Source organism: Canis aureus, chromosome 24, assembly GCF_053574225.1.
Source record: "Canis aureus isolate CA01 chromosome 24, VMU_Caureus_v.1.0, whole genome shotgun sequence".
NCBI classification, from domain to species: domain Eukaryota; kingdom Metazoa; phylum Chordata; class Mammalia; order Carnivora; family Canidae; genus Canis; species Canis aureus.
The window spans coordinates 24,459,751-24,483,254 of record NC_135634.1 but is presented as its reverse complement, the minus strand read 5'-3'; the positions used below and the strand labels follow the sequence as shown (position 1 = coordinate 24,483,254).

The window sequence follows — 23,504 nt, the reverse complement described above, 5'->3', positions numbered from 1 at the left end:
ATGCCAGAATTTTGGAACATTCTGGCATTTTTACTCACCTGCTCTTGCCATTTAGTGAGGAAAGAGACACTGTACTGTGAAATAACCCCAGAGATTGGTTAATGTGTGCCAAAAATAGGAACATCAGCCCTGCTGCCAGAGGCCTGGTATTTTTTCAAATACTTGTAGCTTAAAAGACAAGTGTCCAACGTTGTGCTGCATTGACTAGCTAAATAGGGTGAAACAAAACTTGCTTGTTAGGGCCCGGTTAACATTCATTATTCAGAGGTTTCTGTTCCTTTTTGTTTTTTTTTTTTTTTTTTAGATCATCTGCTTTCAGCAGTTTGACTCTCTACATACTGTTGACAGGAATTTGACAGATTAATCTGAGAAAAACATTTAATTCAATCAAGGCATATTTATAAGATGTTGTAGACTTGAGTGGACAGAAAAGAAAAAAAAAACATACAACGGAGGAATCAAGAGGAAATGTAAAGCAAGAGGAATTTTATAGATTACTTACTGCTAAGGTGCCTGCACATTCATTTGTGCTCTGTTACACTTGTTTCTGATTATTTCCTCTGCTGCTTTTGGCTTCTACTACATGGGTGCTCCAATTGTGAAGCCCCACTGCCAGGCAGACAGACTTAGGTTTATTTCCTTGCTGTCCCATGACTCTCCTTCAGAGTTTCTGTTTCTCTAATTATACATTGTGTATTCAGTCTCCTTGTGTGTGTGTGTGTGTGTGTTTTATTAGAGTGGATTTGGATATAAATGGAAGAGAAAACTAAGAAATCTCAATTTAAAGGGAATAAAAATAAAAATGTCCCTCCCTCAAATATCTGGGAATAGAACATATAATCTATAGGCTGTCTATGTGTTGGTCTATATAAAAATATCATGTAACTCATTATATTTGTTGATCGCATTTTTATAATCACTCAAAGAATTATTTGGGGAGTTTAGAACAGTAGCTAGAAATAAAATTATTTACACTTTATTACAAATATACACTCTCTCCCTTTATCCCCGGTCGTCTGCTTGACCTTAGATATGTCATTTGCTAGGTCTCAGTCAGCTAATCTACAAATGAAGGCTTTGGAAACCTACTGCTGTAAAGTTAAATTTCGGTTCCATTGTGATCCTAACATGTAGCTCACCCAGTTTGAAGTGAGAAGTGAGAGTACTTTTCATTATGTCTGACTCATGATAGGTGCTTGGTACATACCTATAATATTATTCTCCTTTTCCTTTCTCCTGCTTTTTCACTCTAATTTTCTATCTATGATTTGATAGAGAAGCAGCAAAAACTAGAAATTGCTTGAAAGTAAGTCAAGATTTCCGAAGAAGGAAGTGAGGTTTTTCTCACAACTGAATAGTTGCATTTAATGTATCTATTTACAAATGGGTCTGTCTCTTCCCAAGCATTGTAACCCATAATTATACATTCAGGCAGTGATACTCATACAAGTAATTCCTGGGATTGTACTTCACACTGAAGTCAGTTGGGGCTTTTAATACACACATACGCCATGGTGAATTCTCTTTATTTCTTAGGTTGTGGCAATGACAGGAATCATTATTGCTTTACATTGTCCTGTTATTTATTGTCACAACAATAATAAGCGTAAAGCCACTTTGCAATTATGTAGCAGAAGAGCTAAGAAAAAGGCATTGCATGAATACAAATTAGAATTCTCATATAAATTGTTTCCAACAGGAAGTGGCATTGGCCATTGATATATTCGTCTTACTGCATTCCGAATGCAGGATTGATTGTTAGTATCCAGACATTGCTTATTTAATAGAGACATCCTTTCTGTATTATGAGTCATTTACACAATTTTAACATACTGCCATGCACATTCAAATGTGTACTGAAAGATAGGCGGCCCAATGACATGCACCACACGACGCAGATTTACTCAACTTGCCATAAATGTTATGTGAAGACAGAATAATAAAATATAGTCCTTATAATCTGGGGACATATGATGTAAGTCTGGAGGTGGAAGCCACATGTTGCCACAGTGTTTTCATGACACATAATGGCTAAATTGGTGGTTGAGACTAAATTCTGTTTGTGTTCAGAGGAGGTGAATTGATGACTTAAAGAGAGCTGGAGTTACAGCATTTCATGGAGACGCAGACCCCTAAAAATTTGTTTTTTATGGACAGAATGAAGTACTAGTGTGCAAAATATTTCTGAATATGACTTTTGACATGACTACGGCATGTTTAAATTGGTGGCAATTTGTAGCAGTATAGGAATCCACCAGCAATATAAAAATTTAGGGGGAAGGTAACTGCCATCGGCAAAATTGGACGACTTTGATATGTTGTAGGAGAGAGAAACTGAGCTCTCCCTTTGCTGCTAGCTGCAAAGAATTAAAGGCACCAGATACATTCCCTTCTCTCACCTTCTCATTTCTTCTAGATTTCAGTTCATATTTTCAGAGACTACCTTTCAGGGACTACTCAGTAAAATTGCTTACAACTGTCCTGCCCCAGACTTTGACCTAACCCTTGGTCCTAGTACCTGGTACTTCTTGTTTACATTGCACTACTTCATAATCTCCTAAGCCCTTATCACCATCTCTCTGTCTCTGTCTCTGTCTGTCTGTCTGTCTCTCTCTCTCTCTCTCTCTCTCACACACACACACACAAATTATCTCCCCTACTGGAATAGAGCTTCATAAGGACAAATAGTTTTGTTCACTGCTATATATACCCAGAGCATAGAAAGGCAACTCTACCACATTAAGTGCTCAATAAATGTTGAATTAACAGATGAACACAGCATGAAATTAAGAATCACTATCAAGTTGCTCTTTATTTTAAAGGCCAGCAAGTAGAGGCAAAATTGGCATGTCCAAGAATGTGGTGATCTGTATGGATTGACACCATCTTTGTTCATGCTCTTTGAATAACTGAGACTTCACCTTCTAGCATTCCAGGGACTCTGAACTCCCCTAAGTGCCAGGCACACACACTGTTGCCCAGGTGCTGCCAGCATGATTATTGATGGAGGGGGCGCTTCTGCCGATCTGGCAGTGTAGATGGAATCACATTCTGTTCAGCACTTCCAGTAATGGCAGGGGAGAATTTGGCAGGTTGTGTATGGCTGCAGTGAGATCTCTGGGCTCATTATTATCCCATTCAAATGTCCCTTTCTCATTAATATGAGACGAGGCAACCAATCAAGCAAAAAGCCCACGGTTCTCTAACTGTTGCCAGCACTATAAAAAGGCAAAGTGTCTTTTTTTTTTTTTTTTTCTGGAATGGTTATAATAGACAGACTCATAGTCCATAATGGGTTAAAGCTGCTGAAAGCCCATCTGTAAAAAGCTACAATTACTAACATTACTGACAGCCATTGTGACAATGGAGAACAATTTTCTTAAAGCTAATTCAAACAATCTTTGGAGTGGTCATTTGTAGCAGTAAATAGATTGCTGCTAAAGCAGAGCGTTTAAAGAGAATTTTCCCTATCGTGGAGTTAAAGCAAGCATATTTTAAAGGTTTACTTGGGAGAGGAGGAAAAGAAATGCGGGAGACATATATCTTATTAAAAGGCACTCATTCCTCTGTTCTCAAACTAATGTGCCATGCCATTACTCCACTACATAATGAGTGAAACATTGGTGCATAATTAGGCATCACCTTATGACAGCATGAGCTGTTAATCAAACAATAATTTTAAGGGTTGCCATGGAAGAAAGGTTCAGGTTTATTCTTGGATTTTTTTTTTAAAGTAGTACAAGCTGCTAGGTAGCAAAGCCCTGAAAAAAGAAACATCAAACCTTTAAATAACAGAATCTTTCCTTTTTAACTGAAATAATATGCCTATTCATCCTCAGAAGTTGTCATTTCTATTCAGAATTGCCTTCAAGATTTTCTTTTGGGACTTTCATCACTAAAATTATTCTAGTCTACTGAAAAGAAGAGATACATGAAGTTAGGGCCTTAAAGTTTTTGGTGAACCCGGGGTAAAAATTTGGACAAGTGAATTTCACTGCTTTGTTTTTCTCTCCCTTATCATAGCCCCACATGAAGATTAAATTTATCAGAGTTATTTTTATGCAGTATTAAAATAAGTTTTCGGGTTTAATCAATCCATTAATCTATAGTTTTCAAAAAACAAATAAAATTTAGCTGATTTGATTGTTTTGCAACTTACTGGTTTAAAATCACTAAAACTACTGCAGCCTGTAGGCTTTTCTTTAGCCATCTAGACCCCTTGAAAATTTGTATTTATTATGTCAGTTTGGATGATTGCAATATCTATTTCATTCATGGTGACAAAATACCACTCTCCTGTAAACCTCAAATCCTATTTTTTTAGTTCTCTGTCTTGTTGCCTTTAAGAGTGGAACATCACTGCTCAGTTGAGTTTTGAAGTCTCTCTGTGTTTGAAAGAAGCCCAGTTGGTCTGGTTGATATGGCCACTGAGACGTCTTGGGCTCTACAAATCCATCAGCTCCTTGGGCTGTGCGTATACATGCTACACTACTGCTCATACTAGAGGAAAGATGATTTCTTCTTTCAGTACGACTCTATTCCCTCAGGATGGCTAATGATCAATAGTCATGTCTTCAAAGAATATGCCATTTGTCAGTAGGAAGACAGGTAAGAGGAGGCTTGGGAGCACTAAATGGAGAAAAGTAAGTTTTATTTCTGTCTGTGATGAGATTGGTAGGCAGTTCAGCAAATGAAACAAGAAAGGCTAAACTAAAAGTCCATGGGGTGGGGAAGTCTGCCCGCATTGCTTTTGAGCAACAACAGAGCAGCTACCTGCTATAATCATCGTATGTTGAAAGCAACCCAGAAATTGACTGCAGCCTGCCATTATTAAATGACATGATAAGGGATGACTAGGGCATTTTAAAATGAAGGCAGATCAAGAAGTAGGGGTTGTGAAGGAGGAGGAAATATGAATTTCCAGGAAGGTACGGATCTTAACCAATTAATTCAGATTCTTAAAATTAAAGCTGAAATAAAACCTAATGAAATTAAAACAATACCCTGTCTGAATGAACAGCTGAAAACAAAGGGCAAACAAGCATGCTTCCATATCAGTATATTTTAAGAAAAACTTTCTAGGTAATTAGCTTTATTATAATATATAGTATAATTAATATAATATAATAAATATTGCTAGATTGACACATTACCTTTCCCCATCTCTCTTAGAAATAACAAGCAATGACTCTTACCAGAGACTCCTATTGATCAGTTTAATTAAAATGCCATGGAATGTGTATTGCAAACATTCGATGAGGTTGCAAATAGATATTTTAGCATTTCTGAGTGATTTATTTTTCTAAAGACTCTTTAATTTGGGGAAGAACAGAAGAAACCAGCAATAGTAGTTGCCTTCAGGAAGGGAAACTGAAGGAGTGTGACACTGGAAGGGAAGAAGCTTATTTTTACCATGTAAACTCTTCTACCTTTCAAAATGTGATTCATGGGCAAGTATCGTTTGTTCATATGTATGTTTGAAAATATGTTATATTTTCAAAATATAATACAGTCAAATGTTTAAGTTGTGTACTTGAAATTGTGTACTTATCATTTTTTCAATACCTAGTACTACTTCCTCTCTCAGGCCTGGATCTTTGGGATGTTTTGGTTTCTCTGGTCCCTAATAAAGCCTAGCACCTAACATAAAGGTGAAATAATATATCCCTAAAGGCCCATTTACTTTACCATAGCCCTCTCTTAATTTTCCCCTTGTTTTTTTAAGCCACCTTGTCTCTTTTTTAAAGATTATTTATTTATTTATTCATGAGAGACACAGAGAGAGGCAGAGACATAGGCAGAGAAAGAAGTGGGCTCCTTGGGATTATGACCTGAGCCAAAGGCAGATGTTTAATCACTGAGGCACTTAGGTGCCCTGCCACCTTGTTTTAGTAAATAGGAAAAATTTTTAAAAGCTCCTTTTCACTTTTGTAACCTCTCATGAGAAATATTAACAGGGGCAAGCACTTCTACGCATACATATATGCATGAACACCGATAATAATGGGCATAGATTAAATATTGTATTTCCTTTTGAGAAAAGGCCTGAAGAAAGTCAGATAAAAACTGAGAGTAGGACTGTGACTAATTCAGGTGAGATTTTGGGGAACTGATCCCATCAGTCTATTGCTACCTTGTACCTCTGGAACTCTGCTAGAAAACCTCTGATGACTTCTTAGCTGTGTAATTTTGAGTCTATCAGGGAATTAACCATTCTAAATCCTTTACTTTTCTGCCTTTTTGATAGGACTGATGTTATCAATTCAATAGGTGTATAAAAGAGGAAAGTCTTCATGCTGCAAGAATAGACACTTGAGATAGGGGCTGCATTATTTGTATGCTCCATCTCCCCCCTCCTCTGCACTTTCCTTTATCCTTCTAGCATCCTAAATGAAAAAGGGATAAATAAAAACTCCAATTTTTGTGAGTTAAGATTAGTCTTCATGCTACTTCATTCATTAAATTGTCACCAGAATGAGTACAATATAAAAGGAGGGGGAAAAAAAGTCTTGCAACTATGGAAATTAAGGGAAGTATGTGCTTAATGAGAAAAAAGAACAGTACTTACCCATTATTGTGATTTCAGAGAAAAAAGTACAGTGATGAGGCACAATGACTTTTTGAAGAGCCTTGTTATACATGAACTGGAAAAAAATGTCACAAGCATTTCTCAAGATACAGCCCAAGATACAGGGTAATTGGCAGTTACAAATTAGTGGTGATCAGCTAAAGTATGCCTTATTGCTAAAAAGCCATCTTATTTCAAACATCTCAAATCACTCACACCACTCTTGAAATATAATCATCAAAGCTTTTCTGAATTGGACCTGCCATATTAGCCTTAGAGCCACTCTCATAGACTCATTCTAAGAATTGCTGATATGCTGTTCATTTTCTGTCTCAATAAGATCTGAATCAGACTGACATAAAAAGATTTCAGATGGATGGGCTTAAAGAGATGATCAAATAAGTGTAGAATTTTTAGGGAACTAGCATCGTTTGTGAATTTCTAGTTACCTAGAAGAGGAAATTCTTTGCAGTCTTTTAATCTTTAATTTCTGCCTTCATTGAGCTTCATCAAAAGAGAAGATTTGGGATTCCATTATATAAGGTCAATATAAAATTTACTGTATGTTTATACATTAGCAAAAAAGATTGGAAAATAAGATAAAATTCTATTTACAATGGCATCAAAGCATCAGATACTTAGGAATAAATTCAGTGAAAGATGTAGATGATCTATACACTGAAAACTATGAAATATTCCCTAGAAAAACTAAAGAGGACTGAAATGAAGACACTATTCAAGGATTAGAAGATTTACAATGGTTAAGAATCAATTATTCCCCAGTTGATCTATAGAGTCAATACAATCCCAATCAAAATACCACTAGGTTTTTAAAAAACGTATAATATGTATTATATTCCTATTGCTATTGTAACAAATTACCACAAACTTAATGGCTTAAAATAACCTTATCATCTTGTAGTTCTGGAGGCCAGAAGCCTAATATGAGTCCAGTGGGGCTAAAATCAAGGTGGTGGCAGAGCTGGTTCCTTCTGGAAGTGCGGGAGAATATCCCATTCCTTGCTCCCACCACTCTTTGGCTTGAGGCCACATTGCTTTAATCTCTGTCCCATTGTCACATTGCTGGTTCCTCTTCCGTGGTCAAATCTCCTCTACTTCACTCTTATAAGGACACTTGTAATAGTCTACTGGGATAATGCGTGATAATATTCCTACCCAAGATCCTCAAATTAATCACATCTGCAAAGTTTCTTTTGCCATAGAAGGTAACATTCTGAGGTTCCAGGGATTGAGATCTGAAATTTTTTTAAGTAGGCTCCACACCCACCATGGAGCCCAAACTAGGGCCCATACCCATGACCCCAAGGTCAAGACGTGAGCTGAGATTAAGAGCTGAATGCCCAACCAACTGAGCCACATAAATGCCCTAAGATCTGAATATTTTTTAATGTTTTTTAAAATTTATTTTTATTTTTTTAAATTTATGATAGTCACACAGAGAGAGAGAGAGGCAGAGACACAGGCAGAGGGTGAAGCAGGCTCCATGCACCGGGAGCCCGACGTGGGATTCGATCCCGGGTCTCCAGGATCGTGCCCTGGGCCAAAGGCAGGCGCTAAACCGCTGCGCCACCCAGGGATCCCAGATCTGAATATTTTTGATGACCATTATTCAGCCTACTGCAGAAAAATATAAAATTCTAAAATTTACATAGAAATGCAAAGAATCGAAAGCAGAAAAGACAATCTTGAAGAGCCTGAAGGTTTTGGTGTAAGGATAGATAAATAAATGAAACTAGGGATATAACAGTTTCCTAAATTTCTCAGTGTTCTTGTAAGAAGCCCTAGCTTCCTGAGCCATTTATTCTATAAAGTTAGAGAAAATGTTTGCTTTCCCTTCTCCTAGACACATTTTCACATACCATAAGAATTAGATCTGTAGCTATTTCTTTTTTAAATTCAATTAGCCAGCATATAGTACATCATTAGTTTCAGATATAGTGTTCAATAATTTATTAGTTGCATATAATACCCAGTGCTCATCACATCACCTGCCCTGCTTAATGCCCATCATCCAGTTACCCCATCCTCCCACTTACCTTCCTTCCACCAACCCTCAGTTTGTTCCCATAGTTAAGAGTCTCTCATTGTTCATCTCCCTCTCTGTAGCTATTTCTAAAAAAAAAAACTTCTCTTATCATCCCCAAAGTCAAATGGCTACATCTCTGGATAGGCACCTAGATTAGCTCCAAGGTTTTGAGGGAGACCATATTATATTCTTAAGTACTTACATTTAAAATAATCCAAATATCTGTATAAATGGTGCTGAATATACTTAAATAAAAAGTGATTCTTTTGCCTGAAGAGTTTGAACTCCCTCTCTCTATCTCTTAGCCTATCCAATTATGATGATCAAACTCTAATGTGTTTAAGATTCAGTCAGAAATTGAGAGGGTGGGCAAGATGGCAGAGGAGTAGGGGGCCTCAACTCACCTGGCCCCACCAACTTACCTAGATAACTTTCAAATCATCCTGAACACCTACAAATTCAACCTCAGATTTAAGAGAGAACAGCTGGAATGCTACAGAGAGAAGTTTTTGCTTCTTATAAGGTAGAAAGGTGTAAAAATAAATAAATAAAAAAGAATCAAGTGGGGGAGGGGCCCTGAGAGGAGCCGAGGTAAAGTGGAGCAGGTGAGAGCCTCCAGGACAGGAAAGCCCAGCCCTGGAGAAGCAGGAAATTTAAAATTCACTCCAGATTCTTCCTGGACAGAAAAGTGCTTAGCAGGAAATCAGGCAAAATCCTAGGAGGGACAGTGGAACCTCCAGATTCCTGAAGTCACTATTAGAGGAGCTGCACCCAGGGAAAAGCTCACCACAAACCGAGGCCTGGTCTTGGTAAAGGCTGAAGCACCACAGCCCTGAGGGCATTTGGGAGAAGCCCGTGGGTCAGGTGGGTGACTCCAGATGGAGGTGGCTGTGTCCTGTTCCCTTCAGGAGTCGCGACCCCAGGAGCAGGGTTCTAGCAGCGCAGAGCCCTGGATCCTAGGGCGCTGAGCACACACAGCCCACGATCCTGTGCTCCCCTGGAACAGGTGGAGGCAGGAGGGCACAGGACAGCGAGGACTCTCCTGCCACCGGTTGCCCTCAAGCTGTGCAGATAAGTGCCCTGGCACTGCCCTCGAAGCATCCAGGCCAGTGCAGACTGGGAGACTGCCTGTAGTTACTGTAGAAGCTGACTCCAGAGCTGGAGACCTGGCCACCACCAGTGTTGTTGTTCCTCCTGGTGTCACCCTGTGCCTAATGGGGGGGGGGGGCACCAGGGAACAGAGCCCTCACAGAGTAAACAGCTCCCACTGAGCCTAGCACACGACAGGGGGCGGGGCAGCTCCCCAGGTGCACACACCTGACAGCACAGCAGGCCTTCCCCCAGAACACCAGGGGAAGGACAAAGGAAGAGAATGTTCTTGACCAAGCAGTGCTGGAAAGCTCCAGGACCAAGGGAAAATAGAGGGAAAACAGTATATAGATCTAGAGGGTGGGGACCCCTTTTAAATTTTTTTTTCTTTTTTCCATTACAACTCGTTTTTATATCAGACTAAAAATTCCCAATATTTTTTCTCTCTTCCCACCTTAACTACAGTATTTTACCAGCTCTTCATTTTTAAGTTTTTCTCCTTTTGACTTTCATATTTCTACAATTACATGTCTTAGATATATTTTTACTTCTGGATTCCCTTCAATGCATTCAATTTAATTTTGGGAGATATACAAGATATGGGATTTTGTTTTGTGTTTTTTGTTTTTTCTGCCTCATTTTGTTCTACAATGGCGAAAGTTAATACCTTCTAAAACATGACCAGCATACACTCAGAACCAAGTGGAATACCTTGCTGGTTCATTCTGTGACATTATATTCTTTCTTCATTCCCATTCTGCCCTTGTCTTTTATCTTATTTATGTTGTGGTGATCAATGTTGGGACTTTCTACAAGTATTGCTGCTTTATATAAATTTGGGATTGAGCATCTTCTAATATACAGAACAAAATACACTCAGAACCAAGAGGATCACCCTCTAGGACCCCTCAGATAGACTACATTCTCTCTCCATTACTACTTCTTCACCATAACCATCCCCCAACACCCCCATTTTTTCTTTTTTCTCTTTACTTTTTTCTTCTTCCTTGGAGTTTTTGGCCTTTTATTTTTTACTACTTTGTTTTAAAATTGGTTTTTCACTTTAGCGGTCTTTTTGTTTTATTTTGTTCTGATCTTCTTTTTCGTTTTCTGGTCTCTGACTTCATTGGAATCATCTAGGGTGGACTTTACTTAGGTCATAGTTGATATTTTTGACTCAGCTCATTCAAACAGCCACTCTGCACTGAACAAAATGACTAGAAGGAATAACTCACTACAAAAGAAAGAACCAGAAACAGTACACTCTGCCAGAGTTACAGAATATGGATTTCATTTCAATGTCAGAAAGCCAATTTAGAAGCACAATTATAAAGCTAGTGGTGGCTCTGGAAAAAAGCATAAAGGACTCTAGAGACTTTGTTACTGCAGAATTGAGATCTAATGAGGCCAAAATTAAAAATAAATTAGTGAGATGTAGGGATCCCTGGGTGGCGCAGTGGTTTGGCGCCTGCTTTTGGCCCAGGGTGCGATCCTGGAGACCCGGGATCGAAACCCACGTCAGGCTCCCGGTGCATGGAGCCTGCTTCTCCCTCTGCCTATGTCTCTGCCTTTCTCTCTCTTTCTCTGTAACTATCATAAATAAATAAATAAATAAATAAATAAATAAATAAATAATTAATTAATTAAAAAAAAATAAATTAGTGAGATGTAATCCAAACTGGATGTCCTAACTGCTAGGGTTAATCAGGTGGAAGAAAGAGTGAGTGATATAGAAGACAAATGGATGGTAAGGAAGGAAGCTGAGGAAAAAAGAGAAAAACAATTATGAGCCCATGAGGAAAGGCTTAGGGAAATAAATGATAGTCTGAGAAGAAAGAATCTGCATATACTTGGGGTTCCAGAAGAGGCTGAGAGCAACAGAGGGCCACAAAGTATATTTGAACAAATCATAGCTGAGAACTTACCTAATTTGGAGAGGGAAACAGGTATTCAGATCCAAGAGGTAGAGAGGACCCCCCAAAATCAATAAAAACCATTCAACACCTTGACATTTAATAGTGAAACTTGTAAATTCCAAAGATAAAGAGAAAATTCTTAAAGGAGCGTGAGACAAGAGATTCTTAATTTATATGGGGAGAAATATTAGATTAACAGAAGACCTCTCCACAGAGACCTGGAAGGCCAGAAAGGGCTGGCATAATAGATTCAGGGTATTAAATGAGAAAAACATGCAGCCAAGAATACTTTATTCAGCAAGGCTGTCATTCAGAATAGAAGGAGACATAAAGAGCTTCCAGGATAGACAGAAACTGAAAGAATATGTGACCACCAAACCGGCTTTGCAAGAAATATTAAGGGGGACCCTGTAAAAGAAAGAGGAAGCCCAAAGAAATAATTTACAAAAACAGGGACTGAATAGGTATTACAATGACACTAAATTCATATCTTTCATTAGTTACTCTGAATGTGAATGGGCTAAATGATCCCATCAAAAGATGCAGGGTATCAGACTGGATAAAAAAGCAAGACCTATCTATTTGCTGTCTACAAGAGACTCATTTTAGACCTAAGGACACCTCCAGGCTGAAAATGAAAGGGTGGAGAACCACTTACCATTCAAATGGTCCTCAAAAGAAAGTTGGGGTAGTAATCCTCATATCATATCAATTAAAGTTTATCCCAAAAACTATTATAAGAGATGAAGAGGGACACTCTGTCATACTTAAAGGGTCTATCCAACAAAAGACCTAGCAATCATTAATATTTATGCTTCTAATGTGGGAGCTGCCAAGTATATCAATCAATTAATAACCAAAGTAAAAAGATAGTTAGATAATAATACACTAATTGTAGGAGACTTCAATGCAGCACTTTCTGCAAATGACAGATATTCTAGGTACAACATCACCAAAGAAAAAAGGGCCTTAAATGATACCCTGGACCAGATGGATTTTAAAGATACATACGGAACTTTACATCCAAATGCAATTGAATACACATTCTTCTCAAGTGCACATGGAACTTTCTGCAGAATAGACCACATACTGGGTCACAAATCAGGTCTCAATTGATACCAAAAGAATGGGATTGTCCCCTACGTATTTTCAGACCTCAATGCTTTGAAGCTAGAACTTAATCACAAGAAGAAATTTGGAAGAAACTCAAACACATAGAGGTTAAAGAGCATCTTACTAAAAGATGAATGGGTCAACCAGGAAATTAGAGAAGAATTAAAAAGATTCATGGAAACTAATGAAAATGAAGATAACACCATTCAAAATCTTTGGGATACAGCAAAAATGGCCCTAAGAGAGAAATACATTACAATACAAGCCTTGTTCAAAAAGCTGGAAAAAACTCAAATACACAAACTAACCTTGCACCTAAAGGAATGGAGAAAAAACAGCAAGTAAAACCTACACCAAGCAGAAGAGAGATAATAAAGATTTGAGCAGAGCTCAATGAAATAGAGACCAAAAGAACTGTAGAACAGATCAACAAAACCAGGAGGTGGTTTGAAATAATTAATAAGATAGATAAACCACTAGCCAACCTTGTTAAAAAGATAAGAGAAAAGACTTAAATTAATAAATTAATGAATGAAAGGGGAGAGATCACAACCAATACCAAGGAAATATGAATGGTTTTAAAACATATTATGAGTAGCTAAATGCCAACAAATTAGGCAATCTAGAAGAAATGCATGCATTTCTGGAGAGCCACAAATTACCAAAACTGGAACAGGAAGAAAAAGAAAACCTGAGCAGGCTAATAACCAGCAAGGAAATTGAAGCAGTCATCAAAACCCTCCCAAGACACAAAAGCTCAGGGCCAGATGGCTTCTCCAGGGAATTCTATCAAATGTTTAAAGAAGAAATAATAACTTATTCTACTAAAGCTGTTCTACAGGATAGAAGGGGACAGAAAAATTGCAAACTCATTTTATGAGGCCAGCATCACCTTGATTCCAAAACCAGACAAACACCCAACCTAAAAAGGAGAATTATAGACCAATATCCCTGATGAACACGGATGCAAAAATTCTCACCAAGATACTAGCCAATAGGATCCAACAATACATTAAGAGGATTATTCTCCAGGACCAAGTGGGATTAATCCCCAGGATGCAAGGGTGGTTCAACACTCGTAAAACAATCAATGTGATAGATCACATCAACAAGAGGAAAAACAAGAACCATATGATCCTCTCAGTATATGCAGAAAAAGAATTTGGGAAAATACAGCATCCATTCCTGATCAAAACTCTTCAGAATGTAGGGATAGAGGGAACATTCCTCAGTATCTTAAAAGCCATCTATGAAAACCCCACAGTGAATATCCTTCTCAATGGGGAAACACTGTGAGCCTTTCCCCTAAGATCAGGAACATGACAGGGATGTCAACTCTCACCACTGCTATTCAACATAGGACTAGAAGTCCTAGCCTCACCAATCAGACAACAAAAAGAAATAAAAGGCATTCGAATTGGCAAAGAAGAAGTCAAACTCTCCCTCTTCCCAGAAGACATGATACTGTATACAGAAAACCCAAAAGACTCCACCCCAAGATTGTTAGAGCTCATACAGCAATTTAGCAATGTGGCAGGATACAAAATCAATGCCCAGAAGTCAGTGGCATTTCTATACACTAACAAAGAGACTGACGAAAGAGAAATTAAGGAGTCAATCCCATTTACAATTGCACCCAAAAGCATAAGATACCTAGGAATAAACCTAACCAAAGAGGTAAAGGATCTATACCCTAAAAATTTCTGAAAGAAATTAAGACACAAAGAGATGGAAAAATATTCCATGCTCATGGATTGGAAGAAGTAATACTGTGAAAATGTCCATGCTACCCAGGGCAATTTACATATTCAATGCAATCCCTATCAAAATACCATGGACTTTCTTCAAAGAGTTGGAACAAATAATCTTAAGATTTGTGTGGAATCAGAAATGACCCTGAATAGCCAGGGGAATATTTAAAAAGAAAACCAGAACCGGGGGCATCACAATGCCGGATTTCAAGTTGTACTACAAAGCTGTGATCATCAAGACAGTGTGATACTGGCACAAAAAGAAACACTTAGATCAAGGAATAGAGTAAAGAATCGCAAAATGGGCCCTCAACTCTATGGCTAACTAATATTTGACAAAGCAGGAAAGAATATCCCTGGAAAAAGGACAGTCTCTTCAATAAATAGTGCTCGGAAAATTAGATAGCCATGTGCAGAATGAAACTAGACCATTCTCTTACACCACACAAAAAGATAAACTCAAAATGGATGCAAGATCTAAATGTGAGACAAGAATCCATCAAAATCCCAGAGAACACAAGCAACACCCTTTTTGAACTTGGCCACAGTAAATTCTTGCAGGATACATCTATGAAGGCAAAGGAAACAAAAGCAAAAATGAACTATTGGGACTTAAGATAAAAGGCTTCTACAAAGCAAAAGAAACAGTCAACAAAACCAGAAGACAACCTACAGAATGGGAGAAGATGTTTGCAAATGACCTATCAGATAAAAGGGCTAGTATCCAAGATCTATGAAGAACTTATGAAACTCAACAGCAAAGAAACAAACAATCCAATCATGAAATGGGCAAAAGACATAAACAGAAATCTCACAGAGGAAGACATACACATGGCCAACATGCACATGAGAAAATACTCCGCATCACTTGCCATCAGGGAAATACAAATCAAAACCACAATGAGATACCACCTCATACCAGTGAGAATGGGGAAAATTAACAAGACAGGAAACAACAAATGTTGGAGAGGATGTGGAGAAAGGGGAACCCTCTTGCACTGTTGGTGGGAATGTGAACTGGTACAGCCACTCTGGAAAACTGTGTGGAGGTTTCTCAAAGAGTTAAAAATAGACCTGCCCTACGACCCAGCAATTGCACTCTGGGGATTTACCCCAAAGATACAGATACAGTGAAATGCCAGAACACCTGCACCCCAATGTTTATAGCAGGATTGTCCACAATAGCCAAACTGTGGAAGGAGCCTTGATGTCCATCGAAAGATGAATGGATAAAGAAGCTGTGGGCTATATATACAATGGAATATTACTTAGCCATTAGAAACGACAAATACTCACCATTTGCTTCAATGTGGATGAAACTGTAGGGTATTATGCTGAGTGAAGTAAGTCAATCAGAGAAGAACAATCATATGGTTTCACTCATATGGGGAATATGAGGAATAGTGAAAGGGACTATAAGAGAAAGGAGGGAAAATGGGAAAAATCAGAGAGGTGACAAAACATGAGAGACTCCTAACTCTGGGAAACAAACAAGAGGTAGTGGGTGGGGAGGTTGGCAGGGGGATGGGGTGACTGGGCGACGGGAAGTGAGGAGGGCACTTGATGGGATGAGAACTGGGTGTTATACTAATATGTTGGCAAATTCAACTTCAATGAAAAAAAAAAAGAAAAAAGATTCACTCAGAAATTCTTAAACTTAACCTACAGAAGTTTATATACAACATTCCCTTATGGGAAGGGCCCATAAAATTTTTAAAAAAAGATTTTATGTATTTATTCGTGAGAGGCATAGGCGGGGCAGAGACATAGGCAGAGGAAGAAGCATGCTCCCTGTGGGGAGCCTGTTGAGGGACTTGATCCCAGGGCCTGGGTATCATGATCTGAGTCAAAGGCAGACACTCAACTACTGAGCCACCTAGGTGTTCCGGACCCAGAAATCTTTTTAAGAAACATGCCACGAGCTTCTAATGTAGGTGGTTTAAGGACCAGTTTTTGAACTTGGTCATGGAAAAATTTTTTCCCCCAGACAAAATGATGATTCACACTATTTGTTGAAGGAGATAAGCAGTGCAATATATGTATATACATACACATACACATCTTATGGAAGTAAAAGGAGTTTGGGTTTTTTTATGTGAAGAGCTATTATAAATTAATAAGATATATGTACAAATAGAAAAAAAAGCAAGCAGGATGTGTGATCAATTTCCAAAGAAGAAATATGAATGGTGAATTAAGCTATAAGACAATATTCACAACATTATAATGAACTCAATGCAAATTTTGAAAAAGAAAGAGATAACAATTTACAAATCATCACGAAGGAAAAAATGTCTCCCATGGATGTCAATTAACAATCAGAAAAATAATGTGGGGAACAGAAAAGGGTTTAAGATGGACTAAAATATTTCTAATATTAGTCTACTGATAAAATTTCCCAATGTGTGGAGGCACCTGGGTGGCTCCATTGGTTGAGCCACTGACTCTTGATTTCCATTCAGGTCATAATCTCATGGGTCATGGAGTGGAGCTCTGTGCTCGGTGCTCAGTGGGAGTTTGCTTGAAAGATTCTCTCCTTCTGTCCCCACTTGCTTATGTGCCCATTCTCTCACTCAAATAAATAAACCTTTTTTAAAAAAGTAAAGTTTCCAATGGGGAGGGCCTAGTGTCAATATTACAAGTAATGGTTCATTGTTTTTATCATATTTACAGAGCTTCATTTAAAGAGTAGCTTCTATTTTATAAGTATTATTAAGTGATTATTTCCTAGTGACAGGGGAACTCTGTTATTGTTTCTCTACCTTTCTTCTAGATCTCATCATCTATCTTTTCTTATTTAGTCCTTACAAAACGCGTATGTGATGCATTATCTTCAGTTTTCAGATGGGGAAACTAGATAAATGGCAGAGCCATTTTGAGTCTTTGACTTAATCACCTGTATTTTTAAATTCTACCCACATTATTACATTTAACAGTATTTAGAGGAAAATAGTTTTATGATAGGAAACTAGATAGGCTAGAGCTTATGTGACTATTAGGAAAAAAATATGTTACTCAAATTGAGCATAGCCAAGGGGTAGCACCTTTTCTTAGGTGAAATGAAGAGCATTTCAGAAGTGCTCAGGGGAAATGTGGTGAAGTAAGTGGGTGACAGGTTATGAGGTAGCATGGGGCTGGGTGGTAGGCAGATATTTATACTCCCTGGGATAGGGAATATCCGAAAATTCTTGAAGAAGTGACATAATGCAAGATTTGGGAAGACAAATTCGATAATGTTCTCCAAAATTGGGTGGATTGCCATGATCAGAAAATAGAGGGGGAGGTATCAGTTTTTAGGCAAATATCTTGAAGGGTGAGGAATAGTGAAAGGGGTTATAAGGGAAAGGAGGGAAAATGAGAGAAATAATAAACTCAGATATTAGTAGATTATGTCAAAATTCTCAGAACCTAAGAAAAGATCTAGGCCCTATGGCTTTGATAAGAGCCTTTTCACCTCAATTTCAAATTACTGAATATCTTAATTAGAAAAAACACTGTTATTTGTTTTCACGAGATCCTCTTGGGTGGTTTTTTTACTTGGATAACAGAGTTCATGCCAGGTGATGATGTCAAGGTTGGGAAGAAATTTCGTATGTGTGGAAAGAAATTGTGCACACTTGCTTGCTCCAACTACCTTTCGGGCCATTTTAGTTTCTTTTGGAAATGCATATCTCTGAGTTTTCAAAACTGCCTCTTCCTACAAATATATGAGCATTCCCCTTTGGTCTGATATTACAGCTAAGCTTTGCAAAATTTTATTAAAAAATACAGCAAAGTCGGCAAAATAGTGTTCCATCACTTCTGTTGATCCAATATTGTATACACACTTAGAATTATTTTAGTCTTAGAACATTGGAGTTTAGCTGTATCATTAGACAATTATCTATGGCAAGATAAAAATATTGGTCTTGTTAGTGTGATGATATAATTTAGTGCCCAAAATGGTACTGTATGCTAGTAATTACAAGATCAGTAGTTCTACTTAGCTTACTTTGAAAATGACATGGATTTTATTCATGGAAACTATTTGCTACATCTTCCTGATGCCAGGACAAATGGTCTATTCTGTATAAAAGTCAATTAAATTTTATTTGCAATTAGATAAATGCAACGTTTACTGACTTGGCCATATCTACTTTTCTAGTGTTTGGTCCATGTGCCTCATTAACTTTTCTTAGCAGGATAAAATAATTTCTTAAGTGCAATATATCAAGGATAAGTAGTTCTTTACCTGGATACAGTGGTCTGAACATTTTAGTACACTTAGATTTTTAATTACTGTTATTGATGATTGAAACTAAAAACCTCAACAATAAAGAGTAAGAGCAACAACTATCATTTATTGAGGAACAAATATGTACAGGTACTGTGCTGGATCTCTTTTTTTCTATAAAGGTCATTTATTCCTCATTATAATCTTATGAGTATATATTATGCATGTAAGAAAATTAAGCATCAGAAAGGCTGAATTATTGTCTAAGAATCATGTGGGCTGTAGGAGAGAAATTAGGATTTGAATCTACATTGTTTTAATCCCAAAGCTCAATGATCCTTCTTCATATGATACTGCTTCCCATAATAGTAACACTGAAAATATCAGCAATATGATTTTATTTTAAAAAGTATAAAGACACATTGTAGGGTAAATCTTCTTTTTGATTTGTTAAGATGAATCACACCATATCAAGGATAAACTAAATGTTATGTAAAGACGAAAAACAAAATGGAGCTTTGGCTCATCTTGAAGCAGGTAACTCAGATCTCTATTTTTTGCTCTGACATTTGTCTGAAGCCACAGAACATCTGTCCTTCAAGGGTTTTCTAGCTTCTCAAACTAAAAATGTCATCAACTGAGTTCATTATCTTTTCCTCTCATTTTTTTTTTTTTTTTTTTTTAAATTTCTTGATTCCTTTTTGCCAGGGGCTCCGCAGTCTGAGCTACCCAGGCTTAAATACTAGGGGCAATTCCTCTTCCTTCCATCTGACTTTCTCCATTGCTAGGTCCTGTTGACTCCTCTCTCAAAATTTCACCTCTTCTCTAATTTCACTGCTCCTACTTTAGTGCAGCCTGCTTTTTTTTTCTTTCCAGAAATGTATGCGTACATTTATATATATTTACCTCAAATTAGCACATTGCTAGTTCCACAGCAATGTTTCTGAGTCACTGCCTTGATTGTGCTATTCAACTACTCTAAAACCTTCACCAGCTCTCTATTGCCTATATTATAGGGTTGTCAGAAAAATTGCAGGATTCCCAGTTATATTTGAATTTAAGAGTTGCATGGGATCTGCTTATAGTACAAAGAAAGGTTTACTTGAAATTCAAATTTGACTGGGCTTCCTGTGTTTTTATTAGCTAATTCTGGCAATCCTTTTATAGTTTTGAATATTACCAGTAAGTAATATCATTGGACTGAAGGATGGACTGTATGAAGAACAGAAGTGATGGATAAAGCTAGAGCCATTGGTTGGGCTCATTTATTTGTCAGATGATTAAAGTGATTTTTAAATTTTTTAATCTCTTTAATCATCTTTAATCATCTGACAAATAAATGAGCCCAACCAATGGCTCTAGCTTTATCCATCACTTCTGTTCTTCATACAGTCCATCCTTCAGTCCAATGATATTACTTACTGGTCACACATGAGCTATCCTATGGCTATAGACTGAATGTTGGTATTTCTTCCCCAAAATAGGTGTTGGAACCTGATCATCAAAGTGATGACACTTGGAAGAGGGCCTTTGGGAGGTGATGAGGTCATGAGAGAGGAGCTAGGAGTTTGAGGAGGGAGTTACCCAGCTTTGACATTTGAGAAGCTTGCTAGAATAGTTAAGGTCTGGATGTTGTGGGCATGGAATTTCATTGTTACCAAGCCCATACTTTATATCTCTCCCTTGTGTACCTTTGTATATCAAACAAGATTGTTTTGTGAAAACATCTGGCCTTAGTGATATATTTTCATTCATTTTTTTTATCAGTTGATATCAAGTGTTCTGGTAAGTGTCAGGCCCATTGCTTCTTGTTCTCAACAGATAAATTGCATCATTCTGGTTGTTTCTGGTCTGACACAAATAATAAGTTGAAAGACTGCCCAGTTTAGCTCTTTGTAGACAAATTTTACACAGGTTCAAGATTCTTTAGCTCTGATTTATTAACTACTCTCAAGAACATATATGCAAGCCATATGATGTTGGAAAAGCAATGCCTAGGAACATAATTCTGGGTTCTGTTCATTCCATCAATATGTAAATCATCAAGTAGAATACAAATGCCCCAGCAGCAAAATAGTCAGAATGACATTCCCACCATTGCATATGGATGAAGCCATGGCTGATAAATTCCTTCTCCAACTATGCTCTCTTGTTGCATTATTTATGGACTTTGAAAATGCAAGTTGACTCCTGCAGTAATTCGTTGGCACTATTCTCTTCCTAGCAGGATCTGTGAGCTGTAACCTGATCCTAGGATGGAAAGCATTTATCCTCTTCTTGACAGCAAAATTGTTACTCTAGACCAGCAACGATCACTTTTTTTTTTTTTTTTTCTAATTTTGAATCTTTACAACTGCAGCAGTTGAAAAGACAATTGAAGATTTCCCTGCTTTGGCTGTCTTTATCTATCTGGAAAAATATTTAATATACTTCTATGTGGTCCTTTTAATTAAAATTGAAACTTGGGATTTTTAAGGCATGTTGTATTATCTGAACATTTAAATAAATATTCTCAGTATTATTTAGTTCAAGTTCTTTTTCCCCATGTCTTTTCTTTTCTTTTCTTTTCTTTTCTTTTCTTTTCTTTTCTTTTCTTTTCTTTTCTTTTCTTTTTTCTTTTCTTTTCTTTTCTTTTCTTTTCTTTTCTTTTCTTTTCTTTTCTTTTCTTTTCTTTTCTTCTTTTTTCATTCTGTTAGAGCTATTAAGAGCATCCACAGAGACAGCAAAACTTGTTAAGCAAATCTAATGTAAAGTACAGATATTTTCAGGGAGCCACAAAAGAGAAAAGGCCTTTTTGCAACATGAACGTGGAATTGCATAAAGTACTTCAAATAAGTGAAATGCAGTTTTCAGGGCAGGAGGGATTGTCTAATAAAATATTCTAAAATTTCACCTGGGAATGAGTACTTTCTTTTTGCCTAAAATCTGAAAATTTCCTTATAATAACTGTACAAATTAAAATAAGCTCAGGGACTGAAAAAGTATACTCAAGCCAAAGAACTGTTTAATAAGCTGTGTAACGAACAGAGGTTGAGAGAGGAGAGGCACCAGAGGATAAGGGAGAGAAATTATCTTCTTTTCAAAAATCTCTATCATTCCATCGGGCCCAGCTTTTTTTTTTTTTTTTTTTTTTTTAAGGTTTTATTTATTTATTCACGAGAGACCCACAGAGAGAGGCAGAGACATAGGCAGAGGGAGAAACAAGATCCTCAAGAGGAGTCTGATGTGGGACTCAATGACCCTGGGATCATGACCTGAGCTTAAGGCAGATGCTCAGCCACTGAGCCACCCACGTGCCCCCATTGGGCCCAGTTTTTAACAAGCTCTTCTGTTTCTTCATTCTATCTGCTCATATCAGCTATTATGTTACATTGGAAAATGCTGCTTGTATCTACCTGAATGCTTTTGACTTTTTTTTCCCCCTCTGAGGTCATCATCAGAACACAACTCTAAAACATGCCCTTGAAACATGCTGCCTTTTCTCTTTTCCACACAATGATTTCCTATACTTTTTTTGGTGTTTGTTTTGTTTTGTGGCTTTTTGAGCAGACATGTTTGTTGGGAAAGTCTGCCGTTGGTCTGAAGATCGCCCTCATCTTCTTTGCTTGATGTGTTCTGGATGAGTGAGGAGAGAGATCTAGAAAGAACCCATGATCTCAGCTGAATGGTGTTGGGGAGGATGGAGCAGGTAAAATGGAAACAGCTATTTGGGCAGCAGGTAAGTATGCAAAGTTGTCACCATCTGGTTTACCCAAAGTCTATAGTAGAAATCCATCAATTTTTATTACCCACTTATTTTTTGGCACTACTAATATGTTATGATGCAATAATAGTGAGCTAATTTTAGAACAAGTATAAAGCAGGCTCCTTCAGTGTATGAAGAATCATTTAATAAATGACATTGGGGCAGAATTCCAAGCATTGTGTATTCTATGAGTATTGACTCATCTGGGATGAGTAAGCAGTCAATTTCACGAGAACTGCTTACTAACCAAGAACTCAGGTAGGTCATAGGGTATTTTGGATTCTTATGACAATTCTCTTCCAAGAAATCCCATTCATTCAGATGCTGAAGGACTATATAAACATGAAACTGAATTTTCTTTTCTAATATACTACTTTAAAAAAGTCTAGTTTTAGAAATATTGTATGACTTATTCTATATTTTGGAAACATTAATTTTCTGTAAGTCACTATAGTTGATTTTTCTGCATTGTCTACATGATATAAATGTATTCCTATTTGTATTGCTGACTTCATTTTCTTCTTAATTGCCCCATTTGCACATCTTCCTGCATCAGAGTTTACCACTATATGATGCATAGTTGAAAACCCAGCTGCTGTTGCCATGGATCAGCACTCAAGGGAACCATAGGGGTAATACATTCCTGGATCACTATTATGCTACTGTCACAGAGAACAGTAATGTGTTCCCCGAGGATCATCTTTTTCTCAAATATGTGTTCTTTGGTGAATGAAAACTGAACTGTCTTCACAAAGTCCTTTTTGAGATTCCAACCAATTCTTCTCTAGAACATAAACTTATTTCAAGATCACATATGCAAGTTTTGTTGAGTTACCCTTCAGTAGTCTATATAAGACAAAACTATCTCTAAGTTTATTTTTTATGACCTTATATTAAAAGGGAATATAGAAAAATAAAAAGGGGATACATAAAAGATAATTTGGAAAATAGAGGCAAATGGTAGAAGAAAATCATATATGGCTCTATTGTTCAGAAAGAATCAATATTTCCATTTTGATTTATTTCCTTCCAGGTACATATACACAAATAATGAACAAACTA

At 37.3% G+C, this 23,504-nt stretch overlaps 1 protein-coding gene across 1 annotated transcript in view; it reads right to left on the bottom strand.

Moving 5' to 3' along the window:
• GALNTL6 (polypeptide N-acetylgalactosaminyltransferase like 6) overlaps window positions 1-23,504 on the bottom strand; it is a 1,162,298-nt gene that overhangs the window by 239,732 nt on the left and 899,062 nt on the right. The gene's annotated exons all lie outside the window — the stretch shown is intronic.